The following is a 17,511-nucleotide window of genomic DNA, read 5'->3' as shown; positions in this document are numbered from 1 at the left end:
GAAGAAGCTTACCGTTTTCTTTGTTGCTGTTACCTGCAGTCAGTTCAGCCACAAAAAACTGAATGAAAGAGAACAGCTAACACCTCTGAGGATAGAGATGGGGTCATGTGAAGTGTGGAGGAGCTGAAGGCATGTGGGGCATTATCCCTGGCACACAGCTACTACCTGTAACAGCTACTCCTCCTGTACTTACTTACACCTGAGGTACTTCTGGAGTGCTCCTTACTCCACCTGTAGCATCTGTCCTCCCAGCCAGCCTCATTTCCTGGAGGCTCTGTTTCCCTGGCTCTGCTCCCAAGGACAGGCAAGCTGCCCACCCCAGCTGCCCCCTCCCTGGGAGGCACGGCTGTGTCCAGGCTGGTGCTGTTATCAGAGTGATACAGGGTGTGGGTTGCAGTGTTTCAGCACTGCCTGTAGTCATGGGGTTGTTTCTCCTCCCTCCCCCTGCTCTGGTGCTGAGCTGTGCTGGATCACAAGGCAGCGCTGCTGGCTGCAAGACAGGGAAGCAGTGGCTGTTCTGGCTCTCCCCAACATTGCCTTGCAGCGTTAACACACCTTTTCTCTTCCTCATGTTGGGTTTTGGCAGCTGCTTTGAAGCTGTTCAGGAGAGAACCAGTCCAGGCAGTCAAAGGCTGCTGTTGGCAGATTCTTCCTGGCTGAGCCCAGAGGTGTTTTGCTGGGCAAAACCTCTTTTCCAGTGTTCTCCTTAGTTTCCTTCAGCACTGGGCTGCTGGGAAGCCTGCCTTCTGGGCAGCACATAGAATCACTTGTGGTCAAAACTTTTCTAGGAACTCGTCCACAGAGCTGAGACATGTATGAGAAATGCATGTCAGTAATTAAGTCCCTCAGTAACTCTTTCCTAGTTCCTCTGCCAAGAACATGGTGCAAGCCCAGGGCTAAGACCCAGCTGCAGAAAAGCTCAGCTTGGCAGGGATCATGCTGAACCAAGGAGGGTGGTGAGGAGCTCTTCCTCAGCAGTGCCTCCAGTACTTCCTGGGTGCTGCTGCAGGCACAGCTCACCAGCGACAGTGAGAGGAATGACATGAAGGGAGGGTCAGCACAATTCCCTAGCAGGTCTGCATGGCACATCTGGCAAGCTTCCCCAAGCTGAGCAGATCAATCACAGATTTCTGCTGCCTCTGTTACAGTGGGTGCAAGCTGAATCACAGCGTGTGCAGCCGGGAGCTCGGCACAGACCCAAGCAGCACACCTGTGTTGGCAGGTCAGGTTTCTCTCACATCTGCTTCTGCTGCTTTTTCTGTAATAAGGCAGGAAGAAACCAAGGGAATAGAGGGTGAGAAGCTGCTGGTCAGAGGAGGTTATGCAACACGGGAGACACTGGCGTAATTACTGCAAGGCTCTGGTTTGCAGAGTCATTAGCAGTCAGTGCCCCGCCTACACGCAAAGCCTAGCCAAGCCTCTGGAGAGCAGCTTTGGTGGAGTTGGGCTGTCATGGGTGCAAATGTTGCCAGCAGTTGGGGAAAACTGAAAGAAGAGTTGGCAATACAATGGGCTGAAGAATAAAATGCAGATTTGATATCTCTACTGTGGTCTTTGCCTTCATGCCCACAGCTCATGGCCAAAATCAGCACTGTGTGGAAGCTAAGAATTTATTTCATCTTCTCGCTGAAGATGACCTGTCCTGTGAAGACAAGCTGTGAGAGTCAGGATTGTTCAGCCTGGGAAAGAGAAGGATCCAGGGAGACTCTGTAGCATCTTCCAGTTCCTAAAGGGGCTACAAGAGAGCTGGAGAAAGACATTTTACAAGAGGCTGTAGTGGTAGGACAAGGGACAATGTCTTGAAACTGACGAAGGGTGGGTTTATATCAGATATCAGGAAGAAATTATTTGCTGTGTGTGGTTGAAACACTGAAACAGGCTTCCCAGATAGGCTGTAGATGCCCTAGCTCTGAAAGTGTCCAAGGCCAGACTAGATGGACAACCTGGTCTAGTGGAATGTGTCCCAATCTATGGCAGGGAGTTGAAACATGTTGGTCTTTAAGGTCCCTTCAACCCAAGCCTTTCTATGATGCTGTGATCTGATTATCCATTGAAGAGGAGCAGGTACATGAGCAGCCCTGCCTTGTTTCCTACAGCAGCACCTTACCAGATGGCACTTGGAAAGTAATGTCTCAGAAAAAAGCAAAGAAGTAGGCCAGGGTGGGAAGACCTTTCATGATATATCATGCTATAATTCAGGTGAAATGTATAGGATTCGTACATTTGCTCTCTCACAGAGAGCAAATACCAGCCTTTACTGGGCTGGGTGAGCCAGAGCAGCACCCAGAAGAGGATCAGGCAGCCTGTGGATCCCCTGAGAACTGCATTTCACTCCCCATGGAACTTAAGCTGAGCTCTGGGAGGAAGGATAGGAACAGATACACAGGCATGGGGTGCTGGGAAGACCCAGCACACAGGAAGGTGGGAAGAGCATCAAGAAGGATTTGCAATCCACAGAAATGAGAACTGGAAGTGCTCCTCTGGGCCTGAGGTCTTGGGAGGAATTTTATTTCATAACCTGGGCCTTAGTAGTCATCCCCCTACACTCCTTCTCTCTAACTGGTGCTTACACCATCCTTTAGAGAGCTTCCCTGACCTGCTTCCTTGTTTTTACAGAAGGGTTTTGTGCCCCTTTGTTACGTCCCTCTGAGTATTCTTTGCATTTGAATAATCTCAGCTGCAGACATTTTAGCCAATCACTTCTGTACTAAGATCTACTCCAGGTTAGTCTTGTCCTGTCTGAACTAAAGCTTTGTCTTGACTTTGGCCCTTGGTGTACCTGGCCAGCAACTCCCCATCAGGCTGGCTGGAACAGAAATTGTCACTCTCCTTCCATTCTAAACCTTTCCTTTTTCACAGTTCTGTTTTTTTCTCCTCCTCTCCACAGTCTGGCCATCATCTCTGATGTACGTTTGAGTTTTAGGAATGCAAACCTGTAATCCAAGCACTGGTATGGCACGCACACTCTTTTCACAAAACTGGCAGGCCTTCATGTTGTTTGCTTTCTTCCTGGGCAACTTTAAAAAGAGTATGTTGACATGTTTCCTTCCCCAAATGTGTCTTAAAAACTGATGTGGCCTTCTGTAGCAATGCATCTGAACAGCTTGGGCTGTGATATGCTCCAGCCAAACCGTATTCAGAGTTCATTATTAGACCCTCTGGAATTTCTCAAGGTTGCTGAGACATAAGCTATTCTGAAAATAAGAAAGAAGAGTCTGGAAAGCAAGAAAACAGGAGCACAAGAGCCAGACAACAGAGGACCTGGACTGGAACCAGTCCTGTGCCCTGAGGGGTGCGTGCAGAGCACGTGGACAGGACAGGGGCACCAATGAAAAGATGTGTGATTGTGTGAACAGTAGTTTTAGAATGTATAAATAAGTGTATAATGTAAACAATAAATGGCTTCTGTTAAATCATATTGGTCAGAAATCATTTCTTGGTCAAAAGTCCTGAGCTCCCAAGGCCCTCAGCCCAGACAAGGGCTACTCCACACTACCCTTAGCCCCACTCCAGCCTGTGTCAAGTGACCATGGAGTGTTGTGACAGCACCTCTCAGATACAGTCTTTTCCTATCTTCCAGATAACTTTGTTATCCATACCAAGTCCTCATGTGGTGTGACTTTCTGTGCAACAACATTTAGGACTGGTTACTCGACAAGGGCTTTGTTTATCAGCTTGCTCCTCCTGGTGCACCACAAGAGCATAGAACCTACTGTGAGATTTAGGGAACAAACCAGTGCAGGTTCTGGCTGTGAGGGTGGCCAGTGGGGTGTGGCTGGAGCAGATGGAGGAGTAGTGCTGGTACATGTTTTCACCAATGCTCTGCTTAATCTTTTTTCTGACCAAAGCATCATTCTGTCTAGTGGTCCTTGCTGGGTTGTTCTTCTGTAGGAGAACCTGATTGCTTTTGAGTCATTCTGCATTGTTTTGCATCTTAGAAATCTTAGTTAATTAATTCCTCAGACTTACAGAATCACAAAGTGGGTAAGATTGGAAAGGACCACATTTGGTCCAACTTCCCTCTTCAAGCAGTGTCAATCTAGAGCACTTTTCGGAGGATTGAGCCCAGATGGTTCTTGAATATCTCCAGTGAGGGAGACTCCTCAATACAAAGTGAAAGAGTACTTAAATTTGCTTTAACCTGCTATTACTTAATTAATATTCTTTTGTTCCTATACCGTAAAATGAAAAAAATAGTAATTTCCAAATTACTTCAGTCACTGCAAATGGTTTGTTGACACATCAGTTTGTCTCCCTTGGCTTTCTTCTTTGCCCTATGGATTTGATTTTCCCTGTCCCCTTTTCTGCTTCTTCTTCATTCCACTGTATATTCTCTGAGAAGGAAGGGAGAAAACAACTGATTCCCAGCCCATTTTCCCAGTTGGTGATAACTGGTCTGAACTCCTTTGTGCAGTTAAAGCTTCTCCTTGTAAATTAGACCTACCTGCACTTGAATTTGTCATTTTGTCCCCTAGCTTTCATTATGAGACCTTGCTCATTTTCACTACACTGCATTCTTCAGCTTCACCATCAAACTCTTCCCCCTGACTGCTCACACACAGACCATTTATGAATACATCAAAAATCAAAAGCCCTAGCACAGATCCTGGTGGGACACACTGTTGTGTTCCATTTTAAATGCTGGACATTTTCCATTCATTATTTTCTGCCTTGCTATTAACCATGGGAATAAGCACGTTGTGGAGGAGAGCAATTAAGGACATTTGGGGCGGGATATTTCTAAAAATGTTTTGAACATCTAGTAACATCCATCTGTACAGTCACAGTATTTAAACTGGATTTCTCACTCCTTTAAAGAGTGAGATATTACTTTCTTCTGCTAGGGTGGGATTCTTTCTTCCACTTTAATCCCATGTCTCTCTGTGCCCATGGATGCTGTTCCATGGCACTCTGTTAGAATTCCTCCAGAGCTCTTGGATAAATGCCATTTGCATAATTTACAGTTTGTGTTATCAATTTGTTTTTAAACATACCCTGCTAACTGCTTTCACTTGAATCATCTGTCCCTCCAAAAGGAGATTGTAGGATGGGAATTTCTCTTCATTCCTTGTTGGTGTGGATTACTCATTTTGCTTTTCTGCTGGGCCTCTACCTTCTCTGAATGGTCTTTCACACGTCTGATATACTATTTATGGCAAACTTCCACTGTGACAAAGATTTTTTTTTTGGTTTTTTGGTTTTTTTTCTTCTTTGGCTTGGAGTGGTTTGGTGGTTTGGAGTTTGGGTTTTTATTTTTAGTTTTTCAGCTTATCTCTCTAACAGACTCCGTTACAATTTTCCATTTAATTTGTTGTGGTTACTCTTCTGCAGAGAATTGCTGAAGGTGTTGAAATATCATCAAATTGGTGAGTTGTCTCTTCCTATATGTCTCATTTTCCCTTTTGCACACTAATAATTTCATTTTTCAGAATTTGGAGTTTCCTGGAAACCCATTAGAAAATCCTATCAGCCACACTTTTGCTTCTTGCAGCCAACTTGAAACATCATTTCAGATTTCAGTAGCTTCATCCTGAACTCTTTCAGAGCCACTTTGGAGGAGGCTGGAACATGAAGGACACTTCACAAGGGCACATAGCAATGGGACTAAGGGAAATGGCATTTAGAGGAAAGAGCATACATTTCGATTGGGTATTAGGAAGAAATTCTTTACTGTGAGGGTGGTGAGGTGCTGCACAAGTGTCCCAGAGAAGATGTGGGTGCCTTATCCTTGGCAGTGTTGAAGGCCAGGCTGGATGGGGCTCTGAGCAACCTGGGATAGTGGATGGTGTTCCTGCCCACGGGAGGGGGTTGGAAATAAATGATCTTAGGGCCCTTTCCAACCCAAACCAACCTGTGATTTTACAAAGCGTGCAGAGAAGATGCAGAATTAGTGCCCATGCAGGACCTGAGCCCAGCAGCAAAGTTATGCTAAGTCTTTAGCCCCTCCTCTGGTACATTCACACTTGCATGAGGCTCTGGGAATTTTTGCTCTCATCACATTTTGGGAATGCTGTATGTTTCCAGCAGAATCTCTGGAGGAAGCACAGAATATCTGAGGCTTATAGCTGCTCTGGATAGGGCAGGCTAAAAGATTTTCAGAGTGCGTTTTGGTCTGTGCATCGAGTTTGTGTCTGGTGTCAGCTCTTTGCATCACAGATCCTGGCAGCTGACAGACAGGGGAACCCCCTGTGTACCAAAGATTTTGTTCCCAAAGCTGTGCTTGGCTTCCAGTCAAGCAAAAACATTTGGCAAATTAGGGTGTTGGAAAATTAGTAAGAAACGCCACACTGTCAGGAGTCCTGCAAGAGAGTTTCAAAGTGTTTCTCCTGCTGCTTTTGTGCTTTGGAGGTGTCTGCCAGCAACTGAGCCCTGCTGTGGCTCGTCTGGCAGACATCAGCTCAATTGCTCAGTCCCTGCCAGAGGCATTGTCTCACCAAATATTGGCTGAAATGACAGCAACAGCACAGCTGAGGGCCTGCTGAGCAGTGAGTGCACCAGCCTCACCACACTGCATGCACTGTGCCCGCAGGAGAGCAGGGGAGCAGAGGCAGGTACACCTCCTGGAGCACAGCCCAGGGACAGTGAGGTGGCATCCCTGCAGGAATGAGGCCATGACATCAGGCAGATCCCACCTGGGAATAGACAGTTGTCACTCTATCTTGAGGCTGCTTGTGTCTTTGTATGCTTACAAGTTTGCTGTTATCCTGGATGAAGATCAAGGGGGAATGGACTCCAGTCCTGACGAGTTAGGTAATGGAAAATATTTGCCAGTGCAAGACACAGAAATGCTTCAGTAGAAACCAGCCTGGATCTGGCACTGTCACCCACAGCTCAGTATTCCTATCATGAGCCATTTCCTCAGAGCTGGTTTAAGGTGCCCACTGCGCTTTCTAATGGAGCTGGGGTGGGGGGTTGTTATCATGGGTGCTGCTCCAGCTCCAAGCCAGCTCTGCACCATACTGCTCACATCAGCCAGGAGCTACCCCTGTGTCTTCACATCCACAGCAAAGTTAATTTACAAACACTCCTCAAACAAGGGAGAGTTGGAGCTTTGGAGGGGACTTTGTATTCGAGATAGGGCTGAAAAAACATAACTCTGTGCTGTAGCCAACAACATTCAGCAACATTTGCTTTTTGCTTTCACTTGCAGTTTTCTACTGATTTCATCCAAATTTAGGTGCATCTGTTCTTGTTCTCAGTATCTAAATGCAGGACCTCTATCCCTAGTTCCACTTCTCCTTAACTAGATTTTTCATTCCACTCTAACCTGTCTTAGAGAAAGAAGAAAGGGAGCGTCTCTGGAATAATCTGATTTCTTTGAGGAAGCATCACAGGATGTGGGGAGAGGCATGTTTGTGCTGAGGGCTCCGAGGAGAGGTGCCATTTTTCCTCAAGATCAGTGCAACCAGCCTGTCTCATGCATGCATGCTCTAACTGTGTGTAGCTCCTGTGCTCTGCTGCAGGCACAGGCCATTCCTCTGGTTCTGGGGCAAAGGAAACCTGGCTGCTTTTCAGCCAGATGGCTAATGGCTGGGGCAGGGGACAGCACTGCTAACACTGCTTCAAGGGCTTAATGAATTCCAAAATCACTGCTAGCACTGCTTCAAGGGCTTAATGAATTCCAAAATCATGTGCTCCACGTGACAGCACTAATGCTTCCCTTCAGCAGCTCATTTGGGATTTGGTTAAAAACACATTTGCCTGACAAGTTCCCAGAGCTCGTTCCTGCTCTTTTGATCCTGTTATCCCCTCGTGGTCCTGCTGCAGCAGAACAAGAGGCAGAGGCCGGGTCTCTGCAGGGCTGGGCACTCCATGGGCCCCATTCTGTCCCTGAGCATTACCTTGGCCGTGGGCATCAGAGCAAGGAGAGCAACATGACAAATCACAGGGAACATGGGACTTCAGACTCTGTGATGGGAGTTCCTAGGTTTTTTGCTGGGGCTTGTCATGTCTGGTCTTTCTTGGACAGATTTTTGTCATCTGTGGAAGATATAGTTTGAGAAAGAGTCTGCTTTGCAGTTTAATAAATAAATGGCCCAGGTTTCCCTGCAGCTGTGCAGATGACTTTGCAGTTGTTCAGGTTTTGTATCAAGCACCTGGTGTTTTCTGCCTGCACTGGCCAAACTCAGTGTGATGTGAAGTTTTCTACTTCCTTTTCTCACATATGTATTAAATATATGTGTATATTCTAAATAATCACATAATTCTTTGTTCTTTCAACAGTTTTGGTGATTAACATCTTTGTTCAGTGTTACCTTCCCATTGGTTTGCTTCACACTGTCTTGGTATACTCTGTGCATGGTCAATTTTATCTTGAACGAGTCCTTCCCTGCCTCTCTCAGCCCAAAACTTCCCAGTTGCTCTTTTTTTTTTGCTTCTTTTATGTAAACTCTATCCCTTCCTGTAGGGGCTGCTGCCAAAGGAGATGATTGATCTAGCTGGACTTGTGTAGGAGAGGACAATCTACTGTTCACAGAGGGGTTTTTTTGATAGCTGTTTCTTGTCTTTCATTTATAGCATGAACTTTGACTTGGCAGAGTCCTGTCTATGTCATCCTCATTGGAGGTGAAATGTGGAGCTTTTTGGATGGAAGAATGTCAGTCCAGATCAAGTGCAAAGGATCTTCATTACTCTTGAGTCCTGATAATGTCTATCAGAGGAGTGGATATAGCACTGAGAAGTGCTTCATAGGAAGAGGTAGATAAATTGGGGCAGTAAGTCACAGTCCTGTGATTGCCTGACTTAATGAGACTTAATTTGTTATTGCTTAGTGTTTTGCTGACTCTTCTTCCCACCTCTAAGAAAATGGGATCTTATGTGTCAGACAAATAATATGCTGCAAGACTGTGGGATGAGGAAATTATCTGCATCTGATGGAACTAAAACTGTACTCTCTACATTCCTGTTGTAATTATACCTGTTAGAGTCTCTGTGTAACATGAAGGTCTAATTAAACTGCAACCAGGAAAGAACTTGTCAGTTCATGGTGTATCAAGTTCGCCAGAGACCACAGAACCACATGGCCAGAAGTCTGTGGTGGCCCAGGGGAAGGCTTTCATGTAGTCCTTACATCATGCAGGGCCTCCAGCCAGGCAGACTCTGGGGATGTGTTGGCTTTGCTGCCAGCACTTGGCTCATCTCACCTCATTTTCTGTCTTCTCAGACTGTCCACTTGAGACTTTGGTTGTGCGTCTGAAAAATGCCCAGGGCTGCCTCCCCACCTGGGGACAGTCTCCTTTCCTGGTGGCTCTGCTCTGTTTTGGCATCACTTGAGCAGCACTGGGATTGGTTCCTCTTGCCTGCACTGTTCAGAGCATCTGTCCTCCTTCTGCTCTCTGGGCTGCCTGCTGATGCTGCTCCCTCCTGGGAGCACACTGCTGGGAGGCTCTGCACAGACTTGTGGTCAGGCTGGTCTGGGTCTTTTGCACTTTCCTGGCAGGTCAGGGCAGATGGGCACTGGTGTCATGCAGAGCCAGGGGTTTTCTCAAGCTGCCCCTGCGGTCCTGCACTCCTGCCTGAGGGAGCAGCAAAGGTTACACTACATGCTGTGGGTTAGTACATACAGAGTCTACTTCGTGTCTTGTTGCAGCATGCTCTGAGCCCAGCCCACAGCACATCCACAGGAGCTCATAGAATCACAGGACAGATTAAATTGAAAAAGGACAAAATCCAGGTCATCTCTGCCATGGGCAGGGATGCCTTCCACTAGACCAGGTTGCCCAAAGCCTCAGCCAGGGGGTTCCAGGGGTGGGGCAGCCACAGCTTCTCTGGGTGACCTGTACACCACCCTCACTATTAGAAACTTCTTCCTCATATTTAATCTAAATTGACCCTTTTTCAGTTTTAGATCATTTCCCCCTGTCCTATCACAACAGGCCCTGCTGAAAGGTTTGCCCCTATGAGATCCAGCAGTCCCTCTTGCAGTGACAAATGATCCCAGGAGAGCCTGGTGCTTTCTGTTAACTTCTGAACCAAGGGTTGCCTGGTCTGGAGCACGTCAGCAGCAAAACTGATGCTAAAAAAAGCCATGAGAGGTTATAAAGAGTTTCAGGTGAAAAAGTAGTGGGAGAATGTTGTGCAGAAAGCTGCATGGGGTCAGGTCCCCAGCTGCTAGATGAACATCTTGGGAACGCTCCTGCTGCATTTTTCTGCCAGCATCAGGCATCACACGTGTCAGGAGCAAATGTGACTGAAGAGGAGATTCAGGAACAACTGGGTCAGAGACCTGCAAAGGCCAGCTTGCTTGGTAGCACTGGTTTGGTGAGCTGTTGAGGCTGTAGAAAGATTTGTTAGGGAATCCACTGTGTCTACAGGAGGCAAAAATCATTAGCCGGTGTGTAGCACCACTGTGGGCTGTAGGTAGCTGACCCCAAGCTGAGCTGCTTGGCCCTGAGACACCCCAAAGCCCTCATGCTCTGGGATTGCTTCCTGTAGTTCAGGGGCAGTGCTGTTGGATAACACCCCTTTGCCTTGTGCTGCTGCCAGCCAAAAGGCACGGATTAGGGTAGTGAAGGAACCTGGTGCACGTGATACCAAGGTCCTGCCAAGAAACCCAGGGAACGAAATGATTTTGCCAGTGCACCTTCTTCAGCCAATGCTCTTCTCATGCACCAGAGCTAAATGCAGAGCTTAAGCCCAGGAAAACCAGGAGAGGAGCACACAGGGAGAGGCAGAACCACCCTGGGAAAAACAGCAGTTAACTAAGAGATGCTGTTTTGAATAGAGACATCCTTGCCTCTTTTCCACAATCCCCTCCCAGGAGTCCACAGCACCATCCCCCTTGCACAGCTGTGAGCAGGAGCAACACAAGGCTCACACATGTGTCTGCTGCTCTGCACCCCTGTCCTGCTCCAGATGCTGTCCAAATTCTGGGCTGCCCCTCTGCCTCCTTTGAGGAAGGAGATTTTTTAGAAGCTGTGCAAGGGCCTCCCCAGGACCTGGCAGCAGCACATTTCTATAGGCTTTCCCCACGCTCTTCGCCATCTCAGCTCAGGCTGTGCTGCCGATCACGTCCACCCCAACACCCTGCTGGCAGAGCTATCTCTGGGTTTTATCGCCCAACAATGCGTGCAATGTTATTGTGCTAAAAAGAAAACAAAGCCTAATCCATTTTAAATTAAAACAGTGCCCCAGTGTCATGCATCTGATGCAGACATGGTCTGGCAGCGCAGTCCTGCCGGCTCCCCAAAGGCTTCACCCGAGAGGTGCTGGGCTGTTCACTCCATTGCCAGCAGCCATCAGCCACAGCCTTCGGGCTGGGGGGGCTGGTTTTCCCAGCCCCCTCTGGTCTGAAGCCCCTGGGCTGGTCTGCTCCTAAAATGCTGTGTCACTTAGAGGTGGAACACTGCCATGTGCCAGAAGTTAGCAGCAGACAGAAACCAGGGGAGACAGAACTGGAAGGAAAGGTTGATAGGATTAGAGGAGATGGCTTCAAGTTGCACCAGGGAAGGTTTAAATTGGATATTTTTCTCACCTTTAATTGAATGGGTGATCAAGCATTAGATTAGACTGCCCAGGTGAGTGGTAGAATTGCTGTCCCCAGAAGTGCAAAAACCATGTAGATGCTGGCACTTGGGGACGTGGTTTAGTGGTGGATCTGTCAGTGCTGGGGTAATGGCTAGACTCAATAGTCTTAGAGGTCTTCTCCAGTCTAAATTATTTTATGATTCTGAAGTGGTATAAGGCTACAATAGAGGCTTTGGCAGGTCTGGCTTAGGGTTTATGAAGTCTCAAATGGACATAAGAGGGGATGAGCGTGGGTATGGTGTTCACAAAGCAGGGCATTGGTCCTTACAGCCCAAGACACCATTTTTTGGCTGTACTGCCTCTGTTCTAAGAAATTTGTTGGTGCCTCACATCACAGCAGCATTAGAGTCTGCTCAGGAGGCAAGGCTGGCCCCAGGGGTGCTGCCCAGCCAGGACTCTTTCACCTTCTCCAGGTGATTTTGATTCCAGCTGATGTGTGCATGGGCATTTGCCACAGATGTGTGCAGCAGACCTCTGGTGCCCAGACTGGGTTGCATGGTGGAAAACAAGGCTCGCTGGTTGTGATAAGCAGGCTCATCTCCACCTTTTCTTCATCCCCAGGTCTGGCAAGAAGAATAAAGTTTCATCCCATTGTGATGCACATGCTGTGCCATGCTGTGCAGAGCTGTTTTGCTTGTTTGATATACAGGTCTTCTATGTTTGCACTGTTGTGCAGAATTCATGGGTGTGAGCTTTGCTCTGTAGCCATCACGTGGCAGCGAGCCCTGCCTCTGGGATCTCTGGCTGCACGTCCCTTCTGAGATCCCTGCCTGTCTCTGCTGCTTGTCACTGCATGCAGCAGAGCCTGGTCCCCATGTGAAAGGTAAGGATGGGCACCTGCTGAGGAAACTTAAGACCTGTTAAATATTTATAAGCCTTAGGTGGCCATGAGTAAAACCTCTTTGTGCACTGCATCTCTCTGCAGCTGACCAGTGCCCTTCTGTGAAAGATGCAGCCCCTGCCCCATGCCTGTGTGTGTGCAGCTGGCACAGAGAGGTGCTGGCAGGCTGCAGCATCCCCAGGGGATGAGCTGTGCTGGGCTGGGCTGTACTGCCTTGGGGGAGTCTCCTCAGCATATGTTAGAGCCTCATGATTTCCATGTGTCTTTCTGAGTCTCCTCTGTCACAACCCTGCAAGTGTCATTTGTGAATCTGACTTCCTTTCCCTCAGCGTATTTTGCCAACTCATCTGTGACAAGGATGATTCTTAAGAGCAAAGGTGAAAGAGTACATTGATGTTCCTTGACCCTGGGATATCCTGGTATGTATTAAAAAGACCTCCAATTTTCTGTCTGTGGGCTTCCACAAAAGCAGTGCCAGAGGTGCTCAGGGCATGTGAACTCCACAGCTCAGCTTCTGAAGGTGTTTGACAGCAGAGCAGTTCTCTCCTGCTGCTCAACAGCCTGCTGGGATGACTGTCAGGAGCTCTGCTCAAACTGGCTCTGTATGGGGGTAATCTCTAGTCTGGAGGTTAATACCAGGACCCTCTGGCAAAATCCCAGCTGTGCTCAAGGTGAGGATTTATTGTGAAGCCTGAGTGACATGGGTCTTCATAATCATGGCACATGAATGCCAAGCATCAGGGCAGGGAGCAGGGCAGGCTCAGGAAATACAGGGTTTTTCCTTGAAAATCCAGATGTTAGAAAATAGTATTGAGTATGAAGCAGAATGGTATGAATTCCTACCAGGATACTGTGCCAGAAGGAGCAAATGCTTTTCCAGACAGGGATGAATTCAATGAATCACAGAATAGTTTCAATTGGAAGGGACCTTAAAGATCATCTTCTTCCAATCCTCCAGCCCTGGGCAAGGACACCTTCCAACCTGGATCTTGGATTAGTATGTGGGAACAGGGAAGGGATTCCTCTTCCATTAGCAGTTTTGATGAGGCCATGGCTCATGTAAAGTGTCCTGCTCTGGTGTCCACATCTTTGAAATAACTTTGATGGAAAATTGGAGAACTCACAGGAAAAAATCATGGACTCTCAGGCTGGAAATGGGTCCTCCAGAGATTAATTTAAATGGCTTTGTTTTATTAATTTATCAAAGTGGCTGTTGAGGGGTACTTCAAGTGAGATATGGGAAAATAGACAGGGGCAGTTCAGAATCCTGGACTGGCCACACAGCAGAATGAGAAACAGCAGCATGGTGTTAGTCAGACTAATGAAAACAAAGTGTGTAATTTCAACATTCATTGAAGCAGAGTTCTTAGAAAAATCCTAAGCCCCCTGAAGGTTTATGAGCTCCAGCTATGTGTTTCCCAGAAGTGATCCTGAGCAAGCTGCCAGGCTGGGTGCCAGGGTGATTGGGTAAAGTCATGCCTGGCAGAATGGTCTGGCAACTCTTCGCACCTCTAAGTCTCTAACCTGCCACTGGGATCCTCCATCTCAGGTACCTTTTATTTTATTTTAACTGCTTTAGGTCAATGAGACACTGTAACAATAGTTCCGTGGTTATTTTTAAACTGCTCTTCCACAAATTCCCCTTTCTTCATATATTTGCCTTGTAGTCTCATGGCCCCAGCAAAGGCTTTACTACTCTAGACCCCTTTTTGAAGAAGTTCTTAAGGAGAAAAGAGTCATCATGCAGCACACAACACAGTCATCCACCATGCCAGTGGTCTGTCTGAGTAGTCCTAACCAGCACCAAGCATCTCCTAAGCAGTGAAAACATGTTTGGTTTCTAGGGTATAGAGCTTGCAGCGCTGGGGAAATTTCACCAGAAAGAATTTCACAATTTTCTGTAAATTACGGGCAAGATCCTCAACCCTGCTAATTTCTTATTCACTGAGACACTGTTTCTCTTTCCCTAATGACAGTTCTCCACGGGGGAGTAGCTTGGTAGCTTCCTGTGACTCTAACACAACTCAGAGTTTGATCTGAAGCTGCTTGCACCAGCCAGGGCTTGCCCAATTTAAACATCCAGGGAATTAGCCGGAGCTGGTGGTCATTAACACCGATGCTTAGATGTGTGGAAATTATTGTACACAGGCTGGTTACAGAAAATAACCTTATATCCACTGGTAAAAGTTTAATTTCACTGAGTGAAAGGTTACAAATGTTTACAATCATGACAATTTCTAGAACAGAAGTAAGAGCAATAAATTACAGAAACTAGTTAATGAAATCACCTGGACTGAGAAGCACGAGGACTTGGCATGGAACAAGGAGTGGCATGGAATTTTTTAGCTCTCTCAGTACAAAAAACATTTGAAATTAGTGACCTGAATAGTGTCTAAATATTTTAGGAGGTGACTCCAGCCTTCTGTGGTTGTATATCTATGGTGAATGAGGATGAATATATTGAGGAGGAATAATATATTGAGGATGAACAAAGAATCTGAGCAATAATAAAAGTGGTAAATGAACAAAGAATGTGGTGACTCAGAGGTCAACTTGTGCATGGAAAACCTGAGAATTGTTCCCACCTTAGAACCAGCAGAAGAAAGTCCAAAGCTCCATGAAAGGGTCTTTAGTAATCTTTGATGAACAGCAGAGAGGAAGAGAACCTGTGTGAAGATTAAAAATTCAGTGTTAGGTGTGACTCCTCAACCAGACCAGCATCCATCTCCACCTTGTGAGACAGGGGAAGAGAAAAAGAGGACAAAATAAAAAACAGGTGTAAGGACAGGCTACCCCATCCAGAATAAAGTCTAGAGATTAAGGTGTTCAAAAGGGCTTGAAACCTGCACCCTAAGACCTGAAATAAGAAACAGTTGGGCTACAGGTCTGGTACCCAGCCAGAGGCAGTGTCACAGCAGAGAATAAAAAAAGGTGCCTTGCTTTTAATGGAGAAAAGGAGCCTGGATGTTTTTGGAAGAAGAAAAGTTATGGAGTAAGCAGGAAGGATAAAAAAAGGAATGCAAATTTGCAACAATGATTTTTTAGTTCACTAATCTAGATTCTCTCTGGACAAAGGAAATGTTCTGGGTTCTTTTACCAGGATTTCAACACGTTTTTAAAGTAATTTCAAATGTGAGTATTAACTAGAGTATGAAAAGGAATGCAAAGATACAGTTTTCAAAAAGGGAAAAATAATGGGGCATCTTAAAGAAAAGAAGCCCTGCACTGTAAAGAAAATTACTGAAAATGCACTGAAGTGGATTTTAGGACCCACACTCATAAACACTGTCATTAGGGACCTTCACAATGAAACACACTGGGAAACACTGCTGTGCAGCTGAAAATCAACTGGTTGCAGCAGAGGTGTGAAGACTGCCTGTCATGGAACCTTGTATTCCTGACTGTTGATGAGCTGCTAATTAGGATTCCTGGTATAAAGTACTACAGGTAAATGAAAAAAATAAAATATAAAAAAAAAAAGACCATGCAAACCACCTAATTGTGTGCTCACTGTAGTGGTTTCACATGTGGCAGGACAAAGGTTTTCCATGCAGATTAGAGGTATAATTTAGCATGTCTACATTCAGAAAAGGTTACTTAAACCTTGAGGAGGTGCAGAGGGTTAATGAGATCCTGAGTAGAATGGAAATTTAGTCTCTGACAAGCTAAACTCTTTCAGACTTCATTCTAAACTTTCAAAACACAGTTTAAGAAGGGATAGAGTTGCTGCCTATAAATATACCAGGAATAAATGCTGCCAAAAGGGCAGCCTTCACATACAACCAAATAAATTCACTTGAAAGAAAAATTCAAAGAAGATTCATAAATGCTGAGGTTTTATTGTAAGATCAAGAAAGGATGACCACTGCTTTCCACATGTGGCTTCATCAGGTTGGGAGGGAAACCACAAAGCTGCTTTTTAAAAAGAGGGATCAAACTCAATGCCCAGGCAAGGATTTGTCAGTCCTAATTTGGACACAGCTATAGGTAAAACTCTTGTTCTGCTTGCTGCAATTAAAAGGATTGATGTATTCACTGCTAAAGAGAGACTGTGACACACCTCAGTGTTCTCGGAAGTGCTTGCCTGTTTCAAATCTCCATATTTTTGTCCTGCTGGAACAAGAATATAGCTGGTGCTTGTCAGCAGCTGCTGGGGAGATTGCTTTCCTACCTGGAACATACTGACACAAGGATCCAGAGGCTCCTATGTAGATTTTGTCTGAAGTCAGACTTTTTCAGTTGAAAGAAGTTTTGGTATTTTGAGACCCAGGGCTGGAAGAAAGCTTCTTAAAATAAAATTCTGCTTCCCATTATTCAAGCTGTTTTTAACCAAAAGGCAACAATGAGCATGTAAACACTATACATTATAAATAGTGTATACAAATACAAAAATGTGCATTTTAAACCACCCCTACTACAGCTGCTAGAATTCATAGTTTTAAAGCAGCTCAAACACCTCAGGTTGGCCCAAGTTCAGGAGCTCCCAGGCCAGTTTGTTCTCCTGGCTACCTGCATCCTACAGTTTGGCCACAAAGAGCAGACTGGGATCTAGGCTGGGTCTAGAACCCCACAGCACAGGTGATGGCATTCCTCTGAAACTATGCACTATTACCCTAGACATCCAAGGGAAAGCAACTAGCTAATTAACACTCCTCAAAATATCCCTTGTCATCCCACCCTCAGGCACTGGAAGCTGAGTATTCCCTGGAGACTCTGAAATTGTGTTGGTGTAGGGCTTGGGCAGCTGATGGCACCAGCACAACGAATGTACGGATGCGGAGATGAAAGTAAAGATGTGCAATTGATGAAATTGCAAAGCAGGCTAACATCCCCTCGAAGGAAAGACTGTTGCTTAGTCAATTCTACCAAATCTCAGTAATGAAACACCAATTGCAGGTACCTGTACCTGGGATTCACTTCAGTGAGTGACATAGACCAGCCTGATTTTGTTTGGAAACCATCCACGGGATTTAACTCTAAATTGTGAATAGGCAGGACAGCAGCACTGATAAAACAGTGTCTGCTGTTTTTGACATTAAAAGTAACAGACAAAAAGCCCTCAATGAGCTCAGGAATTCACTAGTATGTCCCGTGGGAAAGAATTACTGGTACAATTTTGAATCAGGCCCAGAGTGCCAAAATTC

Source organism: Parus major, chromosome Z, assembly GCF_001522545.3.
Source record: "Parus major isolate Abel chromosome Z, Parus_major1.1, whole genome shotgun sequence".
Lineage (NCBI taxonomy): Eukaryota > Metazoa > Chordata > Aves > Passeriformes > Paridae > Parus > Parus major.
Note: the sequence above shows the minus strand (reverse complement) of the source record.